The sequence below is a fragment of the Phyllostomus hastatus genome, unplaced genomic scaffold, assembly GCF_019186645.2.
Source record: "Phyllostomus hastatus isolate PE091 unplaced genomic scaffold, TTU_PhHast_1.1 phas_contig_38, whole genome shotgun sequence".
NCBI lineage: Eukaryota > Metazoa > Chordata > Mammalia > Chiroptera > Phyllostomidae > Phyllostomus > Phyllostomus hastatus.
The window spans coordinates 3,015,437-3,041,306 of record NW_025333869.1 but is presented as its reverse complement, the minus strand read 5'-3'; the positions used below and the strand labels follow the sequence as shown (position 1 = coordinate 3,041,306).

General features: G+C 40.5%; 1 pseudogene; it reads right to left on the bottom strand.

Moving 5' to 3' along the window:
• Positions 1-4,374: 4,374 nt before the first annotated feature.
• The window catches only part of LOC123821117, a 46,711-nt pseudogene continuing 25,215 nt past the window's right edge, over positions 4,375-25,870 (bottom strand).

The window sequence follows — 25,870 nt, the reverse complement described above, 5'->3', positions numbered from 1 at the left end:
TTCAATAAATGGTGTTGGGAGGTCTGGACAAGTACCTTAAACAAAAATGGAACTAGACCATGCAATGCCTTAGACCATACACTAATATAAACTCAGGATAGATGAAGGACTTAAACATAAGTCATGATACCATAAAAGTCCTAGAGAAGAAAATGTGCAGGAAAATTTCACATATCTCAGACAGCAATATTTTCACAGATACATCTGCTAGGACATGGGATATAGAGGAAAGAATAAACAAATGTGACTATGTGAAATTAAAAAGCTTCTTCACAGTTAAAAAAATCAGCATAATGAAAAGTGAACTAGCTTGTTGAGAAAACATATTTGACCATGATACCTTGGACAATGGTAGATCTCCAAAATATATAAAAACTCACATGACTTCACTTCAGGAAAACTAGCAAACCAATTAATAAATGGCCAAATGACCTGAGCAGACACTTCTCCAAGGAGGACATACAGAGAACTCATAGACATATGAAAGGATGCTCAGCATCACTAGCCCTCAGAGAGATGCAAATTAAAACCACAAAGAGATATCACTTCACACTGGTCACACCATGGTCATTTTTAACAAATCAAGAGACAACAAGTATTGGTGAGGTTTTGGAGAAAAGGCAACCCTAGTACACTGTTGGTGGGTATGCAGACTAGTGCAGGCACTTGGAAAACTTAATGGAATTTTGTATAAAACTTAAGGTGGAACTGCCTTTTGATCCACTGATTCCCACAGCTGGGATTATACCCTAAGAATCCTGAATCTCCATGTCAAAGAACCTGGGCACCCCTATGTTTATAGCAGCATTATTTACAATAGGCAAGTGCTGAGAGCAATATAAGTGTCCATCTGTAAATTAATGGGTCAAAAAACTGTGTACATTTATACAATGGAATAGTACACCACAGAAAGAAATAAGGAACTCCAGCTCTTCATGACAGCATGGATAGAACTGGATAGTATTATGCTAGGTGACATATGCCAGGTGGTGAAAGACAAATACCATATGCATTCACCTATAAGTGGAACCTTATCAACAAAACAAAAAATCAAGAATATAGAACCAGAGACATAGAAATAAAGAACAAACTAACAGTTATCAGGGGAAAGGGGGTTAACTGGGGTAGAGGTGGAAGGTGCCAGTCAATTAACATGAATAGAGGACTCATGGGCATAGACAATGGGTAGGAGATTGATTGTAGGAGCTGGGCAGATACAGGGAAGAGGAGAGCAATGGAGAAAAAGGTAGGGCAACTGTAACTGAGCAGCAGTAAAAAAAAAGAATGCAACACAGTGGTGATTTTGAAGGGATGGTAGGTGTGGTTCCCATTTCAACTGTGATGAAAAAAAAAACCCAGATTCTCCTTTGAAATCTAGAGGCATCCCTCTTTGCTTGCCTCAGGAGCTTTCTTAGTGGGCCACAGGGAATCCCCCAGGTTCCCATCAACCTACAAGATATCTCTTGTGAAAGAAATCCTAATGAGTGTTCACTGACAGAAATCTGACAGACTTGAGAGGATGTCATGGTCTTGTTTTATTTCATTTCCTATGCTCAGTTTGGAAGTCCAGAGTTCCTTTGACACTATTTGCATAATTCATGGTTCTAGTGAGTGTCCAAACTGCAAATAACTGTAGGGAGGTAACTACTCCAGCATATTTGAGCAATTGCCTATAATCCTGAATACTCTAGACCCTCTGCTCTACCCAGGTAACCTGAGTTCATCTCTATTCTTGTATTCTCCATCTATGGAGACCCTCACTTTCTTCTAAGCCTTCAGATCTGGGGAAAACAAGGTGTTTACTAGCAAAAATGTTTCTGGTCCCATAAACCACTAAGAGGGACACAAGATGACCTAATTATAAAATGACTTTTTCAGAAATCACAAAGAGGACATCTGAGTATTCAATCTCATTTTTTTCAGAGCTTCAAGAAATTGTACATGAGTCTGAAATTTCCTCAAGAGGTTCCTAAAGGACTCCCCTTCATACTGGAGGTGAATCTCATAGCAGGATGATGGACCAGGAGGGAAAGTTAAAATACTCCTATAGAGGCAAGCAAACCATTTTAAAATTTCAAATTCAAATAAATGGGTAAGTATAGGAGATCGTTTTGTGTGGTGTGGGCCCAGCTCCAACTCAGAGATGGACAAGACTCAAGCCCTTGGAGAGGTTCTCCTGTGGGGAATAAGGCCAACATTGTACCTAGACTGCTATGAGAATTGCTTTTGCTAAAACTCCCTCACACTGAATTGAGGCAGCAAACATTTACTGTATATCTTCAAAGTAACTTCCTAAAATCCATGCTAAACGTTCCAAGGATGATTGTAACCAGTTCAATTACTTTTCCCTTTGCATTTGCCAATATCCTTCTTCTGTGATGTGATTAGCATCATCCTCTCCTTTGTTTTCTGTAAAAGGTAACCACCTAAAGTGAACCTGTGCATAGTAAATGAGGACCATCATGTAATGTGCCCAGAAAAGCAATAAAAGCTTGTCAAGGCAAGGGCCAAGGATTTTCTCTTCTTGAGAGAGAAGCCGTGCCATTCCTTTTCCTCCACAGGACTCGGTAGTCTGTGTGAATTTGTTGTGTCTCATCCATAATGCTGTGGACCCCATGAGCCGTGGTCCGTATCGGATAAGAGTGGTTCCATATGGCCATTTCTCATAACAAATGACCAGAAAATGCCTGTTAAGGGTCTCCAGCCAATGTTTCTGAGTGGCTCATTCCTGCAACTATACTTAATAATGGGACAATTAGTGACCCTGAAATAAATATTCTGGGTACAAATACAACAGGAACACATCCTGCACAACAGGCAAGTGGGGTATAGGCCCAGGTATAAAGGCCAAAAGTCAGCTGGGGAGGACAAACATAAAAGATTATCTGTAGGCCTGATGAGGAGACTGAAAAAGGAAGTCATAGCACGGGCAAGGTGGCACAGATATCCCATAGAAAAGGTAAAACAGAGCCTATAAGGGTGCAGTTATGGAGTGAGGCAGTGTCTTATGGTTTTCACAGTGTTCCTGACTGGTGTGTGAACATTTTCTTGCACCTGGTGGGGGCTAAGTTTAACCTCATTCCACATCCAGGCTATCCTCTCATAGGGGTCTTCATGTGGTGGGCATCCTTGTGGCTCTTAACTGCCCAACCTGTGCCTGCAATCTAGCAGCTGACCTTCCATCAGGGAACATTAGCTCACAAAATCAGGATAGATAGCAAAGAAAAGGGAACATCCCCCAGTTCCAGGACAGCAAAATAAGGTTAATGCTCTGGCATCCTCTCCTGGCAATGGATGACCAAAAACTGTTTGCACAGGTAATCAGGTTAGTGGTCATGCACAGGTAATCAAGTTAGTGGTCATGAACAATGAATTGAGCCAAACATAAAAAGAGTTTATAGTAGAAAAAGTGTATATTTATTAAGCAATAGTATACTCCATAGAACATGGGAGTGGACCAACTCCAAACAGACTGACCTTCAGTGGCTAGGGGAATTCTGTTCTTATGGGGCAGATATTTCCTTGCTAGTTTTGGTGGGATTTTATTGTGCATGGGTAAGTAGTTATATTATTTTTAAGCTACTGTGCATTCAGCCTCCTATGATTTTCCTTGATTGGCCAGCATAGCAAGGGGTCTCACAATGCTAATTTATTATAATGCTGTTACAATGAAGTAGGAGTCATGCAGCATCTTCTGTGAAGGTGTAGTCATGATTCATTGTGATTCAACGCTTTTCCAGAAAGTGGGGGCAACTGGTTTTAGAACAGGGTCTCTCTTCTGTATTGATATCCTTTGTATTAGTATTGTTGTGGCTCTGGAGTTTCCTCTTTCCTGAGGAACTGGTCTTAGAACATGGTTTTTGTTCTGTATTGATGTCTTTTGTCTTAGTCCTGGGTCACCTCTGTAGTTTCCTCCCTCTTGACTATCTCCTGCTTCAGCATTAGAAATAGAAAGAATAGACTGTGTAGCCTCTGGTGGTAGAGATAAGCCTGTGAAACAGGGTACACTTTCAGTATGAACTGATCCCATTCTTGCAGCTCCAGCCTGGAGAGCTCAGAATAGGGTTTGAGACTGTTGGCAAGACCAGAATGTCATGGTTTGAGTCCAGTTTCCTTCCCTTCAATGTTGGTTCCCTGTACATTTCTCTTCATTTCACTTTGAATAGTCTTCACTTTTTCCTCCATTTTGTGATCATACTCAACCAATTCTCTGAGCATCCTGATTACCAGTGTTTTTAACTCTGCCTCTGATAGGTTGGCAACCTCTCTATTGCTTAGTTCTATTTTTGAAGTCTTTTTAAAAAAAGTATACTCATTTTTATTACGCAAAACCATACCCTTGATTGAAAAAGTGTTGTAAAATACTGTATATCCTTACTCTGGCCTCTCATTGATTGTTCCAAATTTTGCTAGAAGCCTAAACAATTTTCCATTTTGAACCTCCTTTGCAAGGTCCTCCTCTATGACATCATTTCTCATTTGAGAAGAATCCAATTGAGTATAAAATTGAGCACCAATCATGGGAATGATGTCATTGATATTTCTCATCCTGTTTTGGTCAGTCAGCAGATATAAAATCAGATTCTTCAGGTCAGAGGAGTAGTCAATTGTCATCAGTTCCATGGCTTTCTGTAAATTCTCTTGCCGAGTTCCTGCCAAAGAGTTTCAAGCCAAAGCCAACACAACTTTTCCTAATGATATCAGATCTGCTTGCTGGTATTGAGCCATTGTAGGGAACCAGTCAGCATGGAATGGCAAATGTAGCTTAGCCCTATGGGAAAGCCCATAGATACATGTGTCATGCAACAGAGAAACCCATGGATTGGTTCTCCCATGAAAAATCAGGCCTGTATTATAACTAGGCCACTTTGTGACTTGCTCTTGCTAAAACTCCCTCACCCTGAGTTCATGCAGCAAATGCTTACTGCATATCTCCAAAGTAACTTCCTGAAGTCCACACTAACTCTCCCAAGGACTGAAGTGTAACCAGATCTATTACTCTTATTGTTCCCTTGCATTTATAACATTTTTTCCTTGTTAATCTGTAAGAAGTAATCAGTAACATCCCTTCCATTGCTATCTGTAAAAAGCAATTACCTAAAGCAAACCTAAGCAATCTCCTCTTAAGAGAGTGGCCTTGCCATCCCTTTTCCTCCACAGGACTCGGTAGTTCATGTGAATTTGTCTCATTTCTCATCCACAATACCTTGGACACTGCTGGCCAGAGCTTGCATCAGCTGGCACCTGGAACAGGGACCCAGGGATATGAGCTGTCATTGTGGACAACATCAACTTGGTGGGAGTGTGCACACATCAGCCCAGGTAAGGGCCAATGACACTGAGTGCTTTTTGATTAGGTCATAGGGTGTGTTGGATTTCAGGGGAAAGGGGTTTTCTTCCTAGTCCACCCTCTCTTGTGACTGCTTTGCAACTGTACCTTCTTCAGCAAGCAGGAGACTTGCCCTCTCTCCCAAGCATTCACTGCAATCTCATGGGCATGCATCAAATGGTTAAAGCCAAAAGAGTTTGGCTTTAGAAGTCACCCGTGACAGGATTACCTGTAACATGGACTGGGTCAGAACACTAGGTTTCCTGCCAGCCACAATCAAAAGTCCACACAATGAAAGGCACACTAAAAACACTCACAAGCCCATCCCCATGGCACAACCCCCAACTGGGTCTAGGCTTAGGAGAAAGAGCAAAGACTTTCCTTTTAATCAGCTTTAAAAACAGCAGCTAGTTACAGGGCTATCTACAAGCATATCAGCAAATTGTTTCTTTCAAACCACCTCTTGTGGTCCTTTTGATTTGCTTTTCCTCTCCATCAGACTGTATAAGAAAAAGCAGCCTAGTTATAGAGCAGGCCTGAGTTTCCATGGGAGAACCAATCCATGGGTTTGACTCCTGTGTGCCACATATGCCTATGGGCTTTCCCATAGGGCTGAGCTACATTTGCCATTCCACATGGATTGGTTCCCTACAAGCCATTAATACCAATGGATTATTATTCTTCCTGTTGTCAAATGTTGAAACATCAAATATTCCAACACAATTTACTCACAACCTAATTTTGCCAGTTATCAGAATCTTTGTTGGGTCCATAACTGGACATGCCAAACCTCCTGTATGAATGGTACACAATGCAGAACTCAACTGAACAATATATGCCCAAATAAAAGATTCTGGCAATAATCCAGCATGTTGTCTGGACAATGGTCCATTGTGTTGACATTACTTTCTCTTTGTGAAATATGTATCAGCAGTGGGGTCATTAAAGTGTCTGCTTATCATAGTCTCTCCTCCAGCATGGAAACCATATGTAAACACAAGAGAAGGCTCTGCAAATGTTTTAGTGATAAATACCTCATGCAAGTTTACAATATTTGAGTGCTGAATTTTTTTTCTGCATATCAACCAGCACCATGCATTTTGTGTTAACGAGATGAAAACCATGTATCCTCCGAAGACAACATGGCAGATCATCTTTGCTATTTACAGCTTTGTAGCAAGATGTAATGTAACCAAAATTACTTGATTTCTGTATCTGGTTGGGGGGGTGGGAATGGTTCTAGAGGGAATAGGCTATGGTAGCTATCAACTTCTGCAGGAACTGCTAGCATATCTGCTTTATCAATTTGAGCCATTGTTATTAAATGTCTGTTAATGAGCTACTGTTGGAGCTCATTGGCCATGAGGAAGGAAGGTGCATTTGCTTTTGGTTGCATATAAGCAACATGAGGTGCAGTTGGAGGATAGATATGGTAGTTTGGAAATACCATTCCAGTCAAAGGGACTGGAGTTGTGTCTGTATAGAAGTATGTCATCCCACTGATAGTTCCTTTTTGAAACACCTGACTAGAGGACAGAGTCTGAGAAACAGGATTATTACTAGGTGTAGGTGCACTGAAAAACACCATGTAATGGCTAGGTTTAGAGTGTGACTTCTTCTTAGAGCAGTAGAAGTACATGGAGTGATCTTGGGGGAATGAAGAAAGGAAGACCCAGCAGATAATTACATTCCTTGTGCTAATCCAGCAGCAGCATGACTTCCCATGGATGAGTGAGAGAAAACATGAAAGAAAGTAGACATATTTGACTGGGACACGTTACTCAGCCTGGAGGTTGATCTTCCTTTAGGAATAAACTCGCTTGTGGTAGGATTTGTTGTCTTTCTTCTATGAGAGATGTTGAAGGCACCAAAGCCATTAAGCAAGGATGAAGCACGTGAAGTTAGAGGATCATGACCTGCATATGGCTAGGCACTGTCATTTAAAAGGTTTGGGGAGCTGCTACTATTAATCATTCTCTGCATCAAGGGATATTTTGTTTCTACAGGGCTTCCAAATCCATTGACTCCAATAAAGCTAGTGCTGAAATAGGAATCTAGGAAACTGATATCAGCTAAAGCACCTCCATCTATTCCAGAAATTCCATGCACAGTCCATCAAGTACCCTGCTGTTGTCTCCTCGGCTGGGTGTGGCTCCTGTCCCAGGGGACCCAAAGTCCATCTTCTTGGGCCCTGAGGACTGCTAAGCTCCCCTTCCCAGGACCATTCCTGGCAGAAAGCCAGCTATGGGCACACCTAACAGAGCTAGGAAGATTCTGTTGCTATGAAAGCTGAGGCCCAGGGCGGCTCCAGTGACTGGGTCCTCGTCCAGGAACTAACACTCCTCCCCTTAGAAGCAAATCTTACATAGTGGGCTAAGTGACCCTAGGTCAAACAGTGACAGGGAAGGACCCACAAAAGAACAACCCAACAACAATCAAAACCCAATTACATCTGAAAAACCATCATAAAAGGCATAAAGGAGATCTCAAGAACATCAAGTTCAGGTGATCAAGGAGACTGCACCACGGTATCTCACAGGCCTCCTACCATAGGAGTTCATACCACAAAGTCAGAAAGTCAAAATAGGTCAATTTAAAAAACAGAAGCCAGAAAGAAGAGTCCCACAAACAATGGGAAGAAAAATAAACAACCCCCAATCTAAAGGAAAGGAGGAATCCTCAGAAAGAATGCTAAATGAAATAGAGGCAAGTCAGCTATCAGGTATTGAGTTCAAAGCAATGGTTATAAGAAAGTTCAATGAACTCAGTGTGAACTACCTAAAACTTTAAGGAATTACAAAGAACTTACTGTGAACTATATCAACATAAAAAGGACATGGAAATAGTCAACAAGGGCCAAGAAGTAATGAAGAATACAATTTCTGAATTAAAGAACACAAAAGAAGGAATCAAAAGCAAGTTCAATGAAGCAGAGGATCAAATCAGTGAGTTGGAGGACAAACCAGAAAAAACCTCCCAAAAAGAGCAAGAAAAAGGAAAAAGACTGAAAAAAAAAATGAAGAGGGGTTAAGGGAAATGCAGGACAACATGAAGCGGAATAATATGGAATAATATCCATATAATAGGGATACCAGAAGGAGAACAAGAGGACCAAGGGATAGAAAACCTGTTTGAGAAAGTAATGATGAAAAACTTCACTAATTTAATGAGAGAAGAAGCCACACAAGTCCAGGAAACAGAGAGGGTCCCAATCAAGAGAAACCCAAGGAGGCGTACTTCAAGACACATTATAATTAAAGTGGAAAAATTATAAGATAAAGGGAGAATCTTAAAGGCTGCAAGGGAGAAACAGGAAGTAATATACAAGGGAGCTCAGATAAGGCTAGAAGCTTATTTCTCAACAGGAATACTAAAAGCCAGAAGGGAATGGTAAGAAATATTCCAATTAATGAAAAGCAAAGGCCTGCAACTGACAATACACAATCCAGCAATGCTCTCAATTAAAACAGAAGACCAAATAAAGAGCTTCCTTGACAAAATAAATATCAAAGAATACAGCTCCACCAAACCAGCACTGCAAAGATGCAAAAGGGTCTGCTTTAATAAGAGGAAGAAAAAACAGTAAGAGAGAAAGGAATAAAAGTACAAAAGGAGTGAAATGGCAATAAATAAGTACCTATAAATAAAATTCCTAAATTTGAATAGATTAAATGTTCCAATCAAAAGACATAGGGTAGCTGAATGGGTAAGAAAACATAGCCCACACATATGCTGCCTATAAGAGAAAGCAAAAACCTACACAGACTGAAAGTGAAAGGCTTGAAAAAAATAATCCACACACAGAGACAGAAAAAAAAAAACCCAGGGTAGCAATACTTATATCTGACAAAGTAGACCTCAAAACAAAGGTCATAAAAAGGAACCCAGAAGGATACTTCATAATACTCAAGGGAAGAATCCATCAAGAAGAAATAAACATTATAAACATATATGCACCCAACATTGGAGCACCCAAATGCATAAGGAAAATTTGGGAGGACTTCAAGAAAAATATAGACAGCAACACATTTATATTAGGGGAATTTAACACTCTCCTGTCAAAAATGGATAGACCTTCCAAACAAAATACCAACAAGGATATCGTGGCATTGAACAATGCTCTAAATCAAATGGACTTAACTGATATATAGAGAACCTTTCATCCCAAAGAAGGAAAATACACATTCTTTTCAAATGCACATGAAACATTTTCAAAGAGAGACCACATAATAGGACACAAAATGAGCCTCAACAAATTCAAGAAATTTGAAATCATATCAAGCATTTTCTCCAACTACAAGGGCCTGAAAGTAGAAACAAACCTCAAGGAAAAAAAACTCAAAAATACTCAAACTCATGGAGATTGAATAGCATGCTATTAAAAATGAATAGATTAAGAATGAGATCAAGGAAGAAATAAAAAAGTTTCTGGAAACAAATGAAAATGAACACACAATAGTACAAAACTCATAGGACATAGTAAAGGCAGTCCTGAAATTGAAGTTCATAGCAATACAGGCCTATCTAAAAAAGATAGAAACATTTCAAATAAACAACCTAACAACAAAGACAAACCAGAGCAAGTAGAAGGAAGGAAATAACTAAGATCAGAGCAGAATTAAATGGCATAGAGACTAAAAGCAGTTCTAAGGATGAATAAATCCAGGAGCTGGTTCTTTAAAAGATAAACAAAATTGACAAGACTTTAAGCAGACTCATCAAGAAAACAGACACAGAACCCAAATAAACATGATCAGAAATGAAAGAGGAGAGATTACAACTGATACCATACAAAGGATTGTAAAAATTATACTAAGAATTATATGCCAAGAAATTTGAAAACCTAGTAAATGGACAAATTTCTAGAAAAATATGATCTTCTAAAATTGTATGAAGAAGACGCAGAAAGCCTGAACAGACTAATAACAGATGACAAAATTGAAGCTCTAATCAAAAAAGTCCCAGCACACAGAAGCCCTGGATTGGACGGTTTTACAGGAGGATTTTACAAAACATATAAGAAAGAGCTAACCCCTATCCATCACAAACTTTTCCATAAAATCCAAGAAGAAGGAAGACTCCCAAACTCTTGATGAATCCAGCATCATCCTAGTCCCAAAACCAAATAAAGACACAACAAAGAAAGAAAAATTCAGGCCAATATCACTGATGAACATAGACACTAAAATCCTCAACAAACTATTGGCAAACTGTGTGCAGCAATACATTAAAAAAATCATACACTATGAGCAAGTGGGATTTATACCAAGGGTGCAAGGATGGTACAATATTCACAAATCAATAAATGTAATAGATCACATAAGCAAAAGGAAAGACAAAAATCACATGATCATATCAATAGATGCAGAAAAAGTATTTGATAAAATACAGCACCCATTTATGATAAAAATACTCAGCAAGTGGGAATAGAGAGAGTATTTCTCAACCTTATAAAGGCCATATAGAGAAACCTACAGCCAACATCATACTCAAAGGGCAAAAGTTTTCCCACTAAGATTAGAAACAAGACAAGGATGCCAACTTTCAACACTTCTATTCAACATAGTATTGGGAGTCCTACCAACAGCAATCTGAGAATAGGATGAAGTAAAAGGCATCAAAATTGGAATGGAGGAAGTAAAACTGTTTGCTGATGACATGTTAGTGTACATAGAAAACCCTACAGCCTCCACTGAAACACTACTGAACCTAATAAGTGAATTTGGCAAAAAAGCTGGATACAAAGTCAATATTCAGAAATGAAAGGCATTTTTGTACACCAACAATGAAATATCAGAAACAAAAATCAGGAAAAAAAAGTCCCATTTGACATAGCAACAAGAAAAATAAAATACCTCGGAATAAACCTAACTAAGGAGGAAAAAGACCTGTACTCAGAAATACACAACACTGAGGACAGAAATTAAGGAAGATAGAAATAAATGGAATCATATACTATATTTATGGATTGAAAGAATTATGTCCATACTACCCAAAGCAATTTATAGATACAACACAATCCTTATTAAAATACCAATGGCATATTTCACATATATAGAACAAACACTTCAAAAATGTATATGGAACCATAAATGATCCCAAATAGCTGCAGTGATGTTGAGAAAGGAGGGCAAAGTCGGTGGGATTACCATACCTGATATCAAACTATATTACAAGGGCATGGTAATCAAAAGAGTCTGGTACTGACGTAAGAACAGACACATAGACCAGTGGAACAGGCTAGAGAGCCCAGAAATAAACCCAAGTCTCTGTGGTCAATTAAATATTTGATGAATGGGGAAGAAACATAAAATGGAGTAAAAATAGTCTCTTCAACAAACGGTGTTGGGAGATCTGGACAGCTACATGCAAAAAATAATGAAAGTAGACCACCAATTTATACCATATACAAAAATAAACTGAAGATGGATAAAAGACTTAAGTCATGATACCATAAAAGTCCTAGAGGAGAACATACGCTGGAAAATCTTAGATATTCCATGCAGCAACATCTTCACTGATATGTCCCCTAGAGCAAGGGACATAAAGGAAAGAATAAACAAATGGGACTTCATTAAAATAAAAAGCTCCTGCATGGCTAAAGAAAACATTAGCAAAATGAAAAGGGAACCAACTGTATTGGAAAACATATTTGCCAATGATACCTTGGACAAGGGTTTGATCTCCAAAATATATAAAGAACTCACATGACTCCACACCAGGAAGACAAACAATCCAATTAAAAAAATGGATAAAGGACCTGAACAGATGTTTCTCTAGGGAGGACATACAGAGGGCCCAAAGTCACATGAAAGGATGCTCAGCATCACTAGCCACCAGAGAGGTGCAAATTAACATTACAATGAGATACTACTTAACACCAGTCAGAATGGCCATCATAAACAAATTGACAAACATTAAGTGCTGGCTGGGTTGTGCAGAAAAGGGAACCCTAGTGTGGGGAGCTCTGGCCAGTGAAGTTCCCCAGGCCACTGCAGATGAGAATAAAGAGTCTTCCCAGACACAATCTTGTTGCTCTGGCAGGAAAAGTGGTGGCGATTCCCTCTAGTGGAGAATGCCTCGAGCCCTTCTCCAATGAGGATTTTATTAGGGTTGGGAAGTGTAGGGGGATACAGCACACATGCATACCTTATCTATCAATGTCCAACAAGGCTATAGTCATAAAAAATAACACTATCTATAAGTAACAATGGAAGAAACACAGAAATCTTTTCAGGTTGGGGTCTGTGAGTCATGTAGATGCCAGGTGGCTATAAAGGCATATATTACAAAATAGGGAGTTTCATTCCTTATGCCTTGAACTCAAACATCTGGGTTATATCCAAGAGGGCTCATTGCTGAGCAGAGCTGGCTTCAAAGGATGAAAATGTATATTTTAGGCCTGATTCCCACGGGATCCTTGGTGTTAGAAACAAGTCATGCCTGCCACCTATGTTGTTACCTGGTTTTCCAGGGAGACTTACCAGCCCCTTTCAGAGCTTGCTCTCATGGGGCTACGATCTCTGAAACCATGCAGAGTGGTTCCCAACAACTTCCCCTGTTTTGTTTGTTATGGTGGACATGGTGGTAAGTCCGACAAAGCCTGCTACTTGTTCTTTGTGTATATGATCCCTGGAAAACAATTCATATATGCATTTCAAGATGCAAAAGACCACAATGATTAGGAGGAGTCTTCCTATAGCCCCCATGACCCAGATGTGAAAATTCAGTCCTTCAAATCAAGTTTTTGGATTGAGCTACTGTAAATTGTCATGCAGGGTCTGAAAGACTGCTTGCTCAGTGAGTTGTTTAATGTCCTGAAGCTGCTGATGTAGTTCAAGCTGGAGATGATAGATTTGTCCTTTGAGATTAGAGGAAAAGGCCCCTGACAAGCAATGCTGAACCTCCTTCCATGAATGCTGACTGGAGTTCCACTTCAGGGAAGAGACACACAGCTTAGAGAAGCCTGGATCACAAGTGAGCTATTGGTGAGTGACAGGAGCATCCTGACATTCTCCTGGCCATATTACTGAAGACCCTGGCTGAGACCCTGGCAAGGATCTCCTGGTCAATATGTGTTTGTTGGATCATTTTTTGAGTTGTATTGGTGAGGAGGGCATCAACAGCATGAACAGTCTGTACAGATTCAGCTGGAGCATTGGCAGCCACTGCAGTAGAGGCAGCTATAAAGATAGCAGAAACAATACACGTGATGAGAGTTCCCAAGAAATGCAGCACTCTCATTTGAGAGAGAGCATGGCTGAGGGAGGCCAGGCCTCCTGGATCTTCTTATTCATCGGTAACATTAACTGGCAGCCAGGTTTTTGTTTGTCTGTGAACTACAAAAACCGTAGTGAGATTGAGCTGAGTAACATTAGCGTGGGTCACACAGCTAGCATAGATAGAGCCAGGGGAATTACAGAGACTAAATATCTTAGACTTATTATTATAGGTTAAATGAGGCATCCCTGGAATGGCTAGAAAAAGATAGGTGTAAAAAGTACATACGACTCAGGAACTACTAACATTTTTTATAATATAAAAATCTCTTTCAAGATGTGACTCTTTTTTATATTGAAAGCATCCTACCATAAAAGTCCTAGAGGAAAACATCAGCAGGAAAATCTCAGATATTCCACCCAGCAACATCTTCACTGATGTGTCCCCTAAAGCAAGGGACATAATGGAAAGAATAAACAAATGTGACCTCATCAAATTAAAAAGCTTCTGCATGGCTAAAGAAAACAGCATTAAAATGAAAAGGGAACCAACTCTATGGGAAAACATATTTGCTAATGATACCTCAGACAAGGGTTTGATCTCTAAAATATATAAATAACTTACACAACTCCACTCCAGGAAGACAAAAAACCCAATTAAAAAATGAGTGAAAGACTTGAATAAACACTGTCCCATGGAGGACATACAGAAGGCTCAGAAACATATGAAAAGATGTTTAGCATCACTAGCCATCAGAGAGATGCAAATTAAAACCACAATGAGATACCACTTCACACCAGTCGGAATGGCCATCATAAACAAAGCAACAAACAAGAGTTGGAGAGGATGTGAAGAAAAGGGAACCCTAGTGTACTGTTGGTGGGAATGCAGACTGGTGCAGCCACTATGGAAAACGGTATGGAATTTCCTCAGAAAACTAAAAATGGAATTGCCTCTTGATCCAGCAATTCCACTGCTGGGACTATATTCTAAGAATCCTAAAATACTAATTTAAAAGAACCTATGCACCCCAATGTTCATAACAGCACAATTTACAATAGCCAAGTTGTGGGAGCAACCTAAGTGCCCATCAGTAAATGAATGGATGAAAAAACTATAGTACATTCACACAATGGAATACTATGCAGCAGAAAGAAAGAAGGAACTCCTACCCTTTGTGACAGCATGGATGGAACTGGAGATTATTTATCCTAAGTGAAATAAGCCAGGCAGTGAGGGACAAATACCACATGATTTCACCTTTAACTGGAACATAAATGACCAAAGAAAAAAGCAAGCCAAATATAACCAGAGACACTGAAAGGGAGAACAATCTGACAGTTCCCAGAGGGTAGGTAGGAGAGGATAATGAGGGAAAGGGTTTTCAGGAACTACTATAAAGGACACATGGAGAAAACCAAGGGGGAGGGTAGAAACAAGGGAGGGAGGGGGATTTAGGTAGGGTGGGGGGAGTGTTGTAGGGGAAATGCAGACAACTATAATTGAACAACAATAAAAAGAAAGAAAAAAAGAAAGAAAGCATCCTAGAAGGTGTTTTATGAATGGGAGTTCCATTTTCCAAGTATTAGTATGCCAAGGGCTAGTGTGGTTCAGGGATGTGACTCTTATAATAGGAGCTCCACCTCCCCCATAGTGCCATCCCATACTCCAGTATATAGCATTAGATTAGGTTTGGCAGGGACAGTGGTAGAATTCACACCAGTATACACTTTCTACTTAGCACCACAATTTTCAGCTGTTAATGGGGTATTAGGAATACCAATGATCAAGGGCTGTTGATCTCTACATAATGACCAAGGGACTGGCTCAGTAGTTTTTGTCTTAAGTTTACAAAGGGGTACGTCTGGGAAGTTACTATTGTCCCCATCCTTTTCTCCTTTAAAGCCTATGGCTCCTATGAGGGAGATATTAGCTAGAAATTCCTTACTGTCAATGGCATGTGCATACCATTTAAAAGTTATAGGTAAGCATAGAGTGTCAGATAGTGTGGAGAAACAAGCAGACAAATGTCCTGACACAAAGATAGCATTTGTAGGGATGTATAATCAATGTCATTTTTCCTCTAAAGGACCATTCAGTGGCAGCCAAGCACCACCTGTCCATTTGGTATTGTTGCTAGATAAAGGAGGCTCTGAATTCCACCAGGTATGGAGCTTAAATATGAGTGGATCAAGGATATGGCTCCAGTAAATATGCTGAGTTTCAGCAGCAAGGCCCAAGCCTCGAAAACAAGCTAATAGAACAAGCATCAACATGGCTTTGTTGAATTAGAGGACACTATTGACAAGCTAGAAATCAATTTTCAGGAGTGTCTTATAGTTCTGCACTCTCCATGACCTCTTCAGTCCTGCTATTAAGGGTTTTTAAGTCTCTCCACGTTATCCCCTTGGGATCAGGTGGTGGAGTAGTCTCTGTGGTCTGCTTCCCCCGACTCTGGTGACAGGCTCGGATCCAACATTGGTGTTTGGTTATGGCCACCTGGGACAGCTGGATGGTTGGGGCCTTGAGACACCAGAACCTCTCATTCTGAGTTGTCCACAAGGGTTGGTGGGGTCAGTCTCCCATGGTAGGGTTTCACTCTTTCAGCAGGTAGCCACAAAGGAACTGTAGGGAATGAAATACAAGCCTACCCTCTTCCCCATGTTAACAATTCAACTGACCCCTCCCATTTTCCTTCTCCTAGAGGATCTCTGTATAACACTAAGGGATGGGGCCCCTTATTATCTACTTTCTGTTGACTGAAATGTTTCTCAATTGGTATATTAAGAGAATTATTGCAGTTAAGAAAATTGTAAGTATACATAGCCAGCGTTATGAGATTTTCGGGAGACATTTCCTGGCTCCCCCTATTTTATTTGTTAAGAAGAGTTTTTAAAGTATGATGGGCATGATCAACAGTTGTTTGGTCTGTGGGATATAAAGGATGCCTGTTTTGTGTTGAATTCCCCATCTTTGTAGAAAATCTTCAGTGGATTGGGCTGTATACCCCAGATCATTGTCAGTTTTAACTTGTTGTGGATGGCTTGGATGGCTAAAAGCCTCAAGCCAATGGGCCTGGATGTTTTTAGCTGATTCACCTGTAAGGGCAGAAACATGTAATGCTCTAGAGAAAGTATCAATAGAGACATGAATAAATTTAAAATTCCCCAAAGGAGGATAATGGGTAACATCAGTTTACCAGATTACATGTGGCTCTAAGCCTCTAGGATTAATTCCAATAAAGTGCAATGCCTTACCTAAGTCCTGGCAATCTGGACATTCTCGAAATATTTGTTGGCCTGAGAATGTGGGAGTTTGAACTTGCCAAGTGCATGATTATTTTGATGGAAAAATTGATGTGAGGCAACAGCCTTTTGAAAGTTATCTACTATGCTCTCTAGAGTATCAGCTCAGGCATTGCCTTCAGACATAGGACCAAGGAGACCTGTATAGGAAGCCATATGAATAACAAACAGAATATGTTCCCCTTTACCTAGCAAAGTATGCAAGGTTAAAAACAGGCTGAGTAGAGTGGGGGTCAATGGACCCTTTAAGAAGAGTCCGGTCTATATGAAGGAGAGTATATGCAGTATAACCAGAGTCCCAAACTAGATTCATGGGCTCATGAGGTCACTGTTGGAGAGCCATAATGGCTCCTGAGAGCTTGTCCCATTGAGTGGAAACATGACCATAAGAAATACAGTGTTTCCATTCCTCATTTTCCTGCCAGTTGATGTCAGCTTTCCCTGTTTTTCCTGAGCCATCGATAAAAATAGCCCTTGCTTTAGGGATAGGGGTCTTACTAATTTTCTCTTTCAGATGAGTATTGTGAATTGGGAGGTTTTGTAACAATTTTTCTGAGGGCAGACTAATTTCTATTTTGCCCACAAAGTCTGTGATAGCACACTGAAATTCCAGAGACTGGACAGCTGTTGTAAATAGATTTGGGGATGTGAATGTGAATGATGGCTGGATCGTGGCTGAAAAGTTGCTCTCACATCCTTTAATGATCAGTTGGCATAGAGCTATAATATAAGTGGTAATAGTATGTTGAGGCTGATGAGAGAGAAATAGCCATTCTATCATGCCTAACTGAGATAACAGTTGACCAATTAATCCTGTGGGCGTACTTAAAGGTGGAAAGCAGAATAGCTTGATAGGAAATTGGCAGTCAACTCTTGTGAGCTGACTTTTGTTAATATGCTAATTGACAAGGTCTAATTCTTGGAGAGCCTGGGAGGACAGAGTTCTAGGGGAATTTAGGTCAGAGTCTCCTTTTAAGGTATTGAATAAATGAGCAAGCTGATGGGTGGTAATTCCTAAGATAGGTTGAATCCAGTTAATAATACCTAATAGTTGCTGGAGGTTATTAAGTGTTGGGAATTCTGGTGGATTAATTTGGAGTGTTTGAGGCCCAATTGTCCTGTGAAAAAGAATGTGCCCCACATACTTACAAGGCTCAGACTGTTGGACCTTTTCAGGGGATATAATTAAGCTTGCGTTATATATGGCTTTTTAAAAATAAGCATAAATCTTAGCATTTCAGAAGATGGGGCAGCAATCAGGATATCATCCATATAATGATATATTATAGAATTAGGGAACTTTTCCTGGACAAGCCATAAGGTTTGATAGATGAAATACTTGCAGATAACTGGGCTATTTAACATGCATTGAGGAAGAACCTTCCATTGGAATCTCTGTAATGGCTGAGAGTTGTTAAGAACTGAGACAGAGAAAGCAAATTGCTCTCTGTCCTTTTAGTTAAAGGAATTGTAAAAAAAAAAAAAAAGCAATATTTTAAGTAAATGACTAGAAGTGGCCAATCCTAAGGGAGGCAAACTGGGTTTGGGACTCCAAGTTATAGAGCTCCCATTGGTTGAAGTATCTCATTAATTTTTCAAAAATCATGTATAAGCCTCCATTTCCCAGATTTTTAAGAAACTACAAAAAACAGAGTATTCCACAGGCTACTAGATGGCTCAATATTTTCCTGCCTCTAATTGTCATTTTACTAATTCATGGGCTTTTACTAACCGCTCCCCTTTCAGTGGCCACTGATTGACCCACACAGGAATATCTGAAAGCCATGTGAGGGGTAGAGGAGATATCTGAACAGTGGCCATTAGCAAAAATGTGGGAGGGTGATTTTCATTCCCCACTGAGTAATGTCTCATCCCCAAATAATAAGTGGGGCTGAAAGTGAAATCAGAAAAGACACCAGCGTGTGCCTGTCACTACCAAACCCAATAAGCAGTGACAGGGATTGAATCTTTATGGGAACTTTATTCAGATAGCTGGCGATCTGAGTATGCACCCAAAAGAACCATCTTGTCTTTTCTTTCTAGGCCAAGGTTTTTATAGTAGGGAATAAACAAGGTGCTGTGAGGAGTTTTGAAGTTCAGGGAGGATTAGGGGAAAGAAACAGCAACATTCCTGTCCTGGGCAGTTAGTTGTTCCCAGGGGCTGGTGGTTATCCGTCTCTCCCTGGAACACAAAGGCTCAGATGCCTCCACTTGTCCCCAGGCAGTAATCTTTAGCTGTTTCCCAGAAGGTTGGCTATTTTCCCAGAAGCCAGGATGAGCCTTATCTATCTGTAGTTTCTGAAAAAAAGCTTTAAGATATACATTACTTGCTAGGCTTATAACTTTTTACCTTAAACTAAAATTTTTCCAACTCTTGAGTCCCCTATCAAAAGGACATAAGTCTGAATTCACCCTTCTTTTCTGTCAGGGCCACAGCACCTGAGGGACCATACACTTTTGCATGGTTGAAAATCGTCTCCTATGCCAGTTATGGATATGTTGGCCTCTGTTAGTGGCCAATCTGGAGGCCAACACTGGCTAGAACTTATAATAACATCTGCACCCATATCTACTAGGCCATGGAAAGTTCTTTGATTTTGATTTCTAAAAGAGGTTTATTTAATTTAATGGAGGTGGTACAAAAAATAGATTATTAGTATTACCAAAGCCTCCTTCCCCTCTCTTTATATTTTGAGTATTTGGTACTGTATAGGGACGAAGAAGAAGTTGGGCTATATGAGTTTGGGCAGGAATGACATGATATCCAAAGGCTCCTATCACAATTTTGATTTCTCCCTGATAATCAGAATTAATTACTTCAGGCTGGACTAAAATTCCTTTAGTGGTAATGCTAGACCTTCCTAAAATCAACCCAACAGTGCACTCAGGCAATGGTCCCCACACTCCTGTAGGAGCTTTGAGGATTTTATCCTGTTCTTTTAAGATGAGCTCTTGGGTAGTAACCAAGTCGAATACTGTGCTTCCCCTTGTGGTGGCATGGAGGTTGTGTTACAGAACAAACAAGGGGGTGCCTGGGATGATATACTATTATTGAAAAAAAGGCCCCAGGTCTGTCATGTCCGCTCCCAGAGGAAAGATGTCTCTCAATGCCAGAGATTTGTGAAAAGGAAAGGAAATGTTTATTTAATGCTATACAGACTTAAAGTAGTGACCTAATGTCTTCACCAAAATCCCAAAGTCCCTTAAAACACCCACAAACAGACATAGTCCTTCCTTCCTTCCCCCTTTGCCCAGTCCAGAGTACCATATCTCAGGAAAGGAAATAGAAGTCCATGGCTCAGGCAGTCCTCTGGTTCTTCCCAGTTAGTACTCCATCTCAACTGGGAGACCTCCCTGGGTTCCCAGCACCCTCAGCTGAGTCGCCAGGATCTCAGCTAAAACCAGGTGGTGGTTCCCCCTTCTAAAGCTCTGGGGGTCCCCACTCTGCCAAGCCACGTAGTTCTCTCTCTCAGGGCTACGGGAGTCCCCACTCTGTCAAGGCTGCGCGGTTCTCCCTCAATGGCTGCTGTGTCTGGGTTTAAATCCCCGTGCCAATCTTCTTCTGCAGCCCCATTTCTGACTCCTCCTACACTTGGGCACACTTGTCCTCAATCTGCTGTCTTCTCCAGCTTTTCTGGTCACCATCGTGGGTCTGGGCAGGTGTGTCCCCATGTCATGGAGTCAATCTTCTCCAAGCTCCCATGCAGGTGCTGTAACTTGGGGGACCTGCCCCCAGTTGCGTCTTGGTGGGGTAGTTACTTCCATTCCCCTGGCTCAGAGCACGACCACAGCTATTCAACATATCTAAGTGACCAGCCAAAGGCTATAGATATGTTAAATGACCACACCAGATGTTAGCTGCAAGGCTGTTGCTATGCAAAATAGCTCTCCATGGCCCTGCTCCATTTGTCCCTTCCCCCAACCCACACCTTGCGGGGGGTGGGGGGGATATCTTAAAATCTCCTGGACACCTTAAGTTCTGGACCCCATTTCAAATGCCTATTTGGGGTCCCCCCTTCTTGGCTGCACCCTGTAACAGTTGGACACTTGACATGTTCCTGAGCCCAGAGAAGTTGGTTGCTGCCACTGGGATAATTCCTGTTGGGGTTTGGGGCACCAGAGTGTGTACCATTCTGCCCATTTCCCTGAGGTTGGAGTGGCTTGTCATTTTTATCATATTGAGATCTACACTCACTTGCCCAATGTTTACCCTTGCCACACCATGGGCAGTTTTTACTGGGTGGATTTTTTAGACTATTCAGTTGTCTGTTCCAGCACTTCTCAAATGTGTGCCTCAGTCTGCCACAATTAAAGCATTTAATATCTCCTTTTATGGCTGCTGCTAGCAATGTGGCTTGATGTTGTTCTGTGCCTATGTTTTGGCAAGCCTTGATAAATTGACTAATATCAATTGTGGTTAGTTTGAGAAGATTGAGTAGAGCCTTACAATCATTGTTTGCACTTTTAATAGGGGACTCGAGGCTTGAAAAAGTTTAGCTTAAGGTAAAAAGTTATAAGTCTAGCAAGTAATGTGGATGTTAAAGCTGTTGTTTCAGAAACTACAGACAAGGGCCATCCTGGCTCCTGGAAAACCAGCTGACCTCCTGGGGCACTGATAAGACTACCACCTGGAGATAAGTTGGAGGCATCTGGACATTTGTGTTCCAGGGAAAACAGATGACCACTGCCCCTGGAAATAGCTAACTGCCCAGGACGGGAATGTTGCAGCTTCTTTCCCCTCATCCTCCCTGAATCTCAAAGCCCTCAGTGCACCTTGTTTATTCCCTACTGTAAAAACATTGGCCTGGAAAGAAAAGACAAGATAGTCTGTTAGGGTATGAACCCACCATCTTCTCAGATTATCGGCTATCTGAATAATGCTCCTATAAAGATTTGATTGCTGTCACTGCTTATTGGGTTTGGTAGTCACAGGCCACCCGAATGCTGACATCTTTTCTGGTTTCACATGGGCACAGACAATGATATGGGCATTGACTGAGAGAAGGAAGAGGATGGGACTGGGCGAAGGTGGGAAAAGAGAGAAACAGTGGGAACAACTATAATAGCATAAACTAATCTTCAAGGGCAAACTTTTCTGAAAGAAATGATTTATTGAGGCACATGCTAGCCAGATAATGGACCAGGTCCTGGAGCATGCTGTCTAAACCAATAGCAGGGCTAGTAGAGAAGACAAACATATTCACTGTTCTGGTATTGACCTGGTTTTTGTATATAAGGAGTTGGGAGAAGAAAAAATGTAAGTTGTTTTGAAAGCACACCAGAAATGGTAAATACATACCAAATATAACAGTATTTTAATCACTTAAATTTCCTTAAAAGATAATTGAATTGACTGTTTAGACAATGAAAATGTTAGTGTAGGTAGCTGATGTGGACCTCAGCTCATGGGGTCCGCCACATTGTGGATGAGGCACGAGAAATTCACACGGACTATGGAGTCCTGTGGAGGAAAAGGGACAGTGTGGCTTTTTCTCTCAAGAGAGGAAAAAAGCCCCTGCCCTTGCCGTGACTGGCCTTTATTTCTTTTCTGGGCACATTACAAGATGGTCCTCATTTACTATGCACAGGTTTGCTTTAGGTGGTTACCTCTTACAGAAAACAAAGGAGATGATGCCACTAATCACATCACAGAAGAAGGATATTTGCAAATGCAAAGGGAAAAGTGGTTGAACTGGTTACACTCAATACTGGGAAGTTTTAGCATGGATTTTAAGAAGTTACAGTAAGCACTTGCTGTCTCAACTCAGGGTGAGGGAGTTTTAGCAAAAGCAAGTCTCATAGGAGTCTAGGTACTCCTAGAGTACCTAGGCCTGATTCCTCACAGGAGAACCTGTCCATGGGCCTGGGTCCTGTGCATCTCTGAGTGGGAGCTGGGCTCATGCCACACAGAATGGTCTCCTACAGGTAGCTAGATATTAATAAAGGAAGGGAGCAAAGGGTACCAGCCATTATTAAACGTTATAAACGAGGAAGCAGAAGCCTGCTTGGTACCCTAGGAAGTTATAGGAACCCCAGGTATGTTCTTGCACATCAATATGGGAAGGGATAGAAAAAGGGGAGGTAAGCACATGCACTGTAGGACCAGAAATAGTGACCAAAAAAAAGCCTGTCAGACTAGCCTGGAAAGAAAATAGATTTGTTAAAGAGTGGACCCATGAGAATCCCACAAAATCTTGGGAAGTTCATTGCTTATTTTGAAAATGTGTCTGGTCCTTCCCATCACTGAGATAATATAATTCCATCTAATAAAGACCTTCCCTGCCCAACATGTGTTTGCCCATTCATTAGCCTGTTCTCCTTTTTTAGTAACCATGTGGACTTGGCCACTTCACAGCTTTTAAGCAGGTTCCAAGACCAGCCTGGGTACTGGATACAGCAGCAAAGGCTAGAGCACAGCCAGGAAAGCAAGTTATTCTAGTGAGATGGTGAGAAAGGTTGGACTGGATTAGCCTTGTCATAGCACAAAATGTCAGGACACTGGCCCTATTTCTGGGCCTAATGAAGGCAAGGTTGGAGATTTTCCCAAGGTGGAATGGACAGAGATGAAACACTGAAAACCTAGTAAAACACCTTTGGTTTTGCATCTTGTGTCACGTATAAATCTTATCACCAGACCTCATCTTCCCTTGTGGGACTCCTGAAATGGTTTCTGTGATATACCACAAAACCCCATTTCCATCAGTAATAATAATAATAATATATTGTGGAGTTTATAACATATGTGTAAAGTGAAATGTATGACATTAACATAAAGGCCATGAAAGAGAAATGATAGCAAACCACTGGTATGCTGTTACACTATAGGATATAATATTACTTAAAGGTAGTCTGAGATGTTAGAAATGTGTATTACAAATGCTAAGGTAACCAAAGTTAAGAGATATACATCATAAATGCTAAAGAAGCCAAAATAAAAAAAACAATAAGTCAATAATGTCACTCATATATTTATGTGATATGTCATTACATATATATAATCACCATATATATGTGATATGATGTCATCATATATATATATATATATATATATATATATAACCACCAAAAACAAATGAGTCATAGAACAGAAATAACAAGATGAAGAAAATAGATATAATCTTAACTATACCAAGTGTCACATTAAATGTAAATGAATCAAACACCCTGTTTTAAAGGCACAGAATGTAAGATTGAAAAAGGAAACATGTATATGTTGCTGATAAAAAAATGAATTTTAAACATAAAAACAAAAGTAGATTAAAAATGCAATGATAAAAATGCTTAAATGAGTTAAAAGACAACTTAAAAAGATATATTAATATCACACAAAGTGAATTTCAGAAAACAAAGGTAAAAAACATCATTTTAGAGCAAATAAAGGGGTCTTTTAGTCAAGCATATATATAACCCTATATATTTACATATCAAATAAAAGCTGAAAAGGACATAGGAGAAATATGTAAATCCACAATTATAGTTTGAGATTGTATTCCTGTGTTGACTAAGGTTTTGTATAGATACAAATGATAATGATTTACTCAAGCATCTTAGGGTTTACACCAGAAACACAAGTAGACATTATCCAGAGTGTTCTAAAGAAGAAAGAATGGCTAGGAGCTCTTGTAGTAAATGCTATATTTTTTCAGAAGAATCAGTCCTGCATTTTTAGAATGTGAATTGATCCAACATGACAATCATTTAGACAACTGGAGGTTTGATATATATACAGACACTGATGAAGGACTGGAAAGTTCAAAAGTTTCCGTTTCAAGGCAAGTTAGAATAAGAACATTAATCTCATCCTATTGATTTTAGTAATTAATCAGCTTGACTATAGTGATTCCATTTTGCTTATTTACTCTATCCCTTACCTTTGTCAATATTTGATACAACAAATAGAAAATCAGCAAAAACATGAAATATTTAAACAATATATCAACCAACTTGACCTAATGTGATTTAAACATTGTACCCTCAATCAGCAAAATAAACATTCTTTTCAACTGTATGTTACAGAACAGAGCCAAGGACGGGTACAATATACTATTACTGAAAGGACCCCCCAGGTTCACTATGCCCACTGCCAGAGGAAAGACATCTCTCAATGTGAGATTTGTGAAAAGGAAAAGAAATATTTATTTAAAGCTATACAGATTTAAAGTAGTGACCTAATGTCTTCATTAAAATATTAAAGTCCTTTAGGATACCCACAAATGCACAGTCCTTCCTTCTTCTTCTGCCCTAAACTGGGGTACCATATCTCAGAAAAAGAAGTAGAAGTCCATGGGTGAGGCTCCTGGCACCATCATCTGTGTTGCTGCCAGGATCTCTAGCTAATCCAAAGTCATGTGGCAACTTCTCATGGCCCACCAGTAAGAGTCCTTTTGATACAGGGTGCAGCCAAGAGGGGGGCCCCAAAGAGGGATTTGGAATGGGGTCCAGAACTTAAGGTGTCTAGAAATTATTAGATAGACATATAAGATGTCCTCACCCCTACTCCCCACAGGAGTGAGTTGGGGGAAGAGACACATGGAGCAGGAACATGCAGGGCTGTTTTGTACAGCAACAGCTTTGCAGCTAACCTCTGGCATGGTCATTTAACATATCTATAACCTTTAATTGGTAGCTTAGATATGTTAAATAGCTGTGACCATGCTCTGAGCCAGGGCTCAGAGGATGGAAGGAACTGTCCCCCAAGATGTAACTGGGGAGCAGGTCTCCTGAGTTACAGCACCTGCACAGGAGCTTGGAGAAGATTGGCTCCATGACATGGGGCCACGCCTGCCCAGACTCAAGATGGCAGCCCAGTAAACTTGGAATGATACAGGAATGCTGACAGGTGTAACTGATTGTAGGAGAAGTCAGAAATGGGGGTACAGAGGAAGATTGGCACAGGGATTTAAACCCAGACACAGCAGCCATTAGAAAGAGCCACACGCTTCTGGCATAGTGGGTACCCCTGCAGCCACGTGAGAGGAGAGAGCCACGAGGTTTTGCCAGAGTGAGGGCCCCTGCA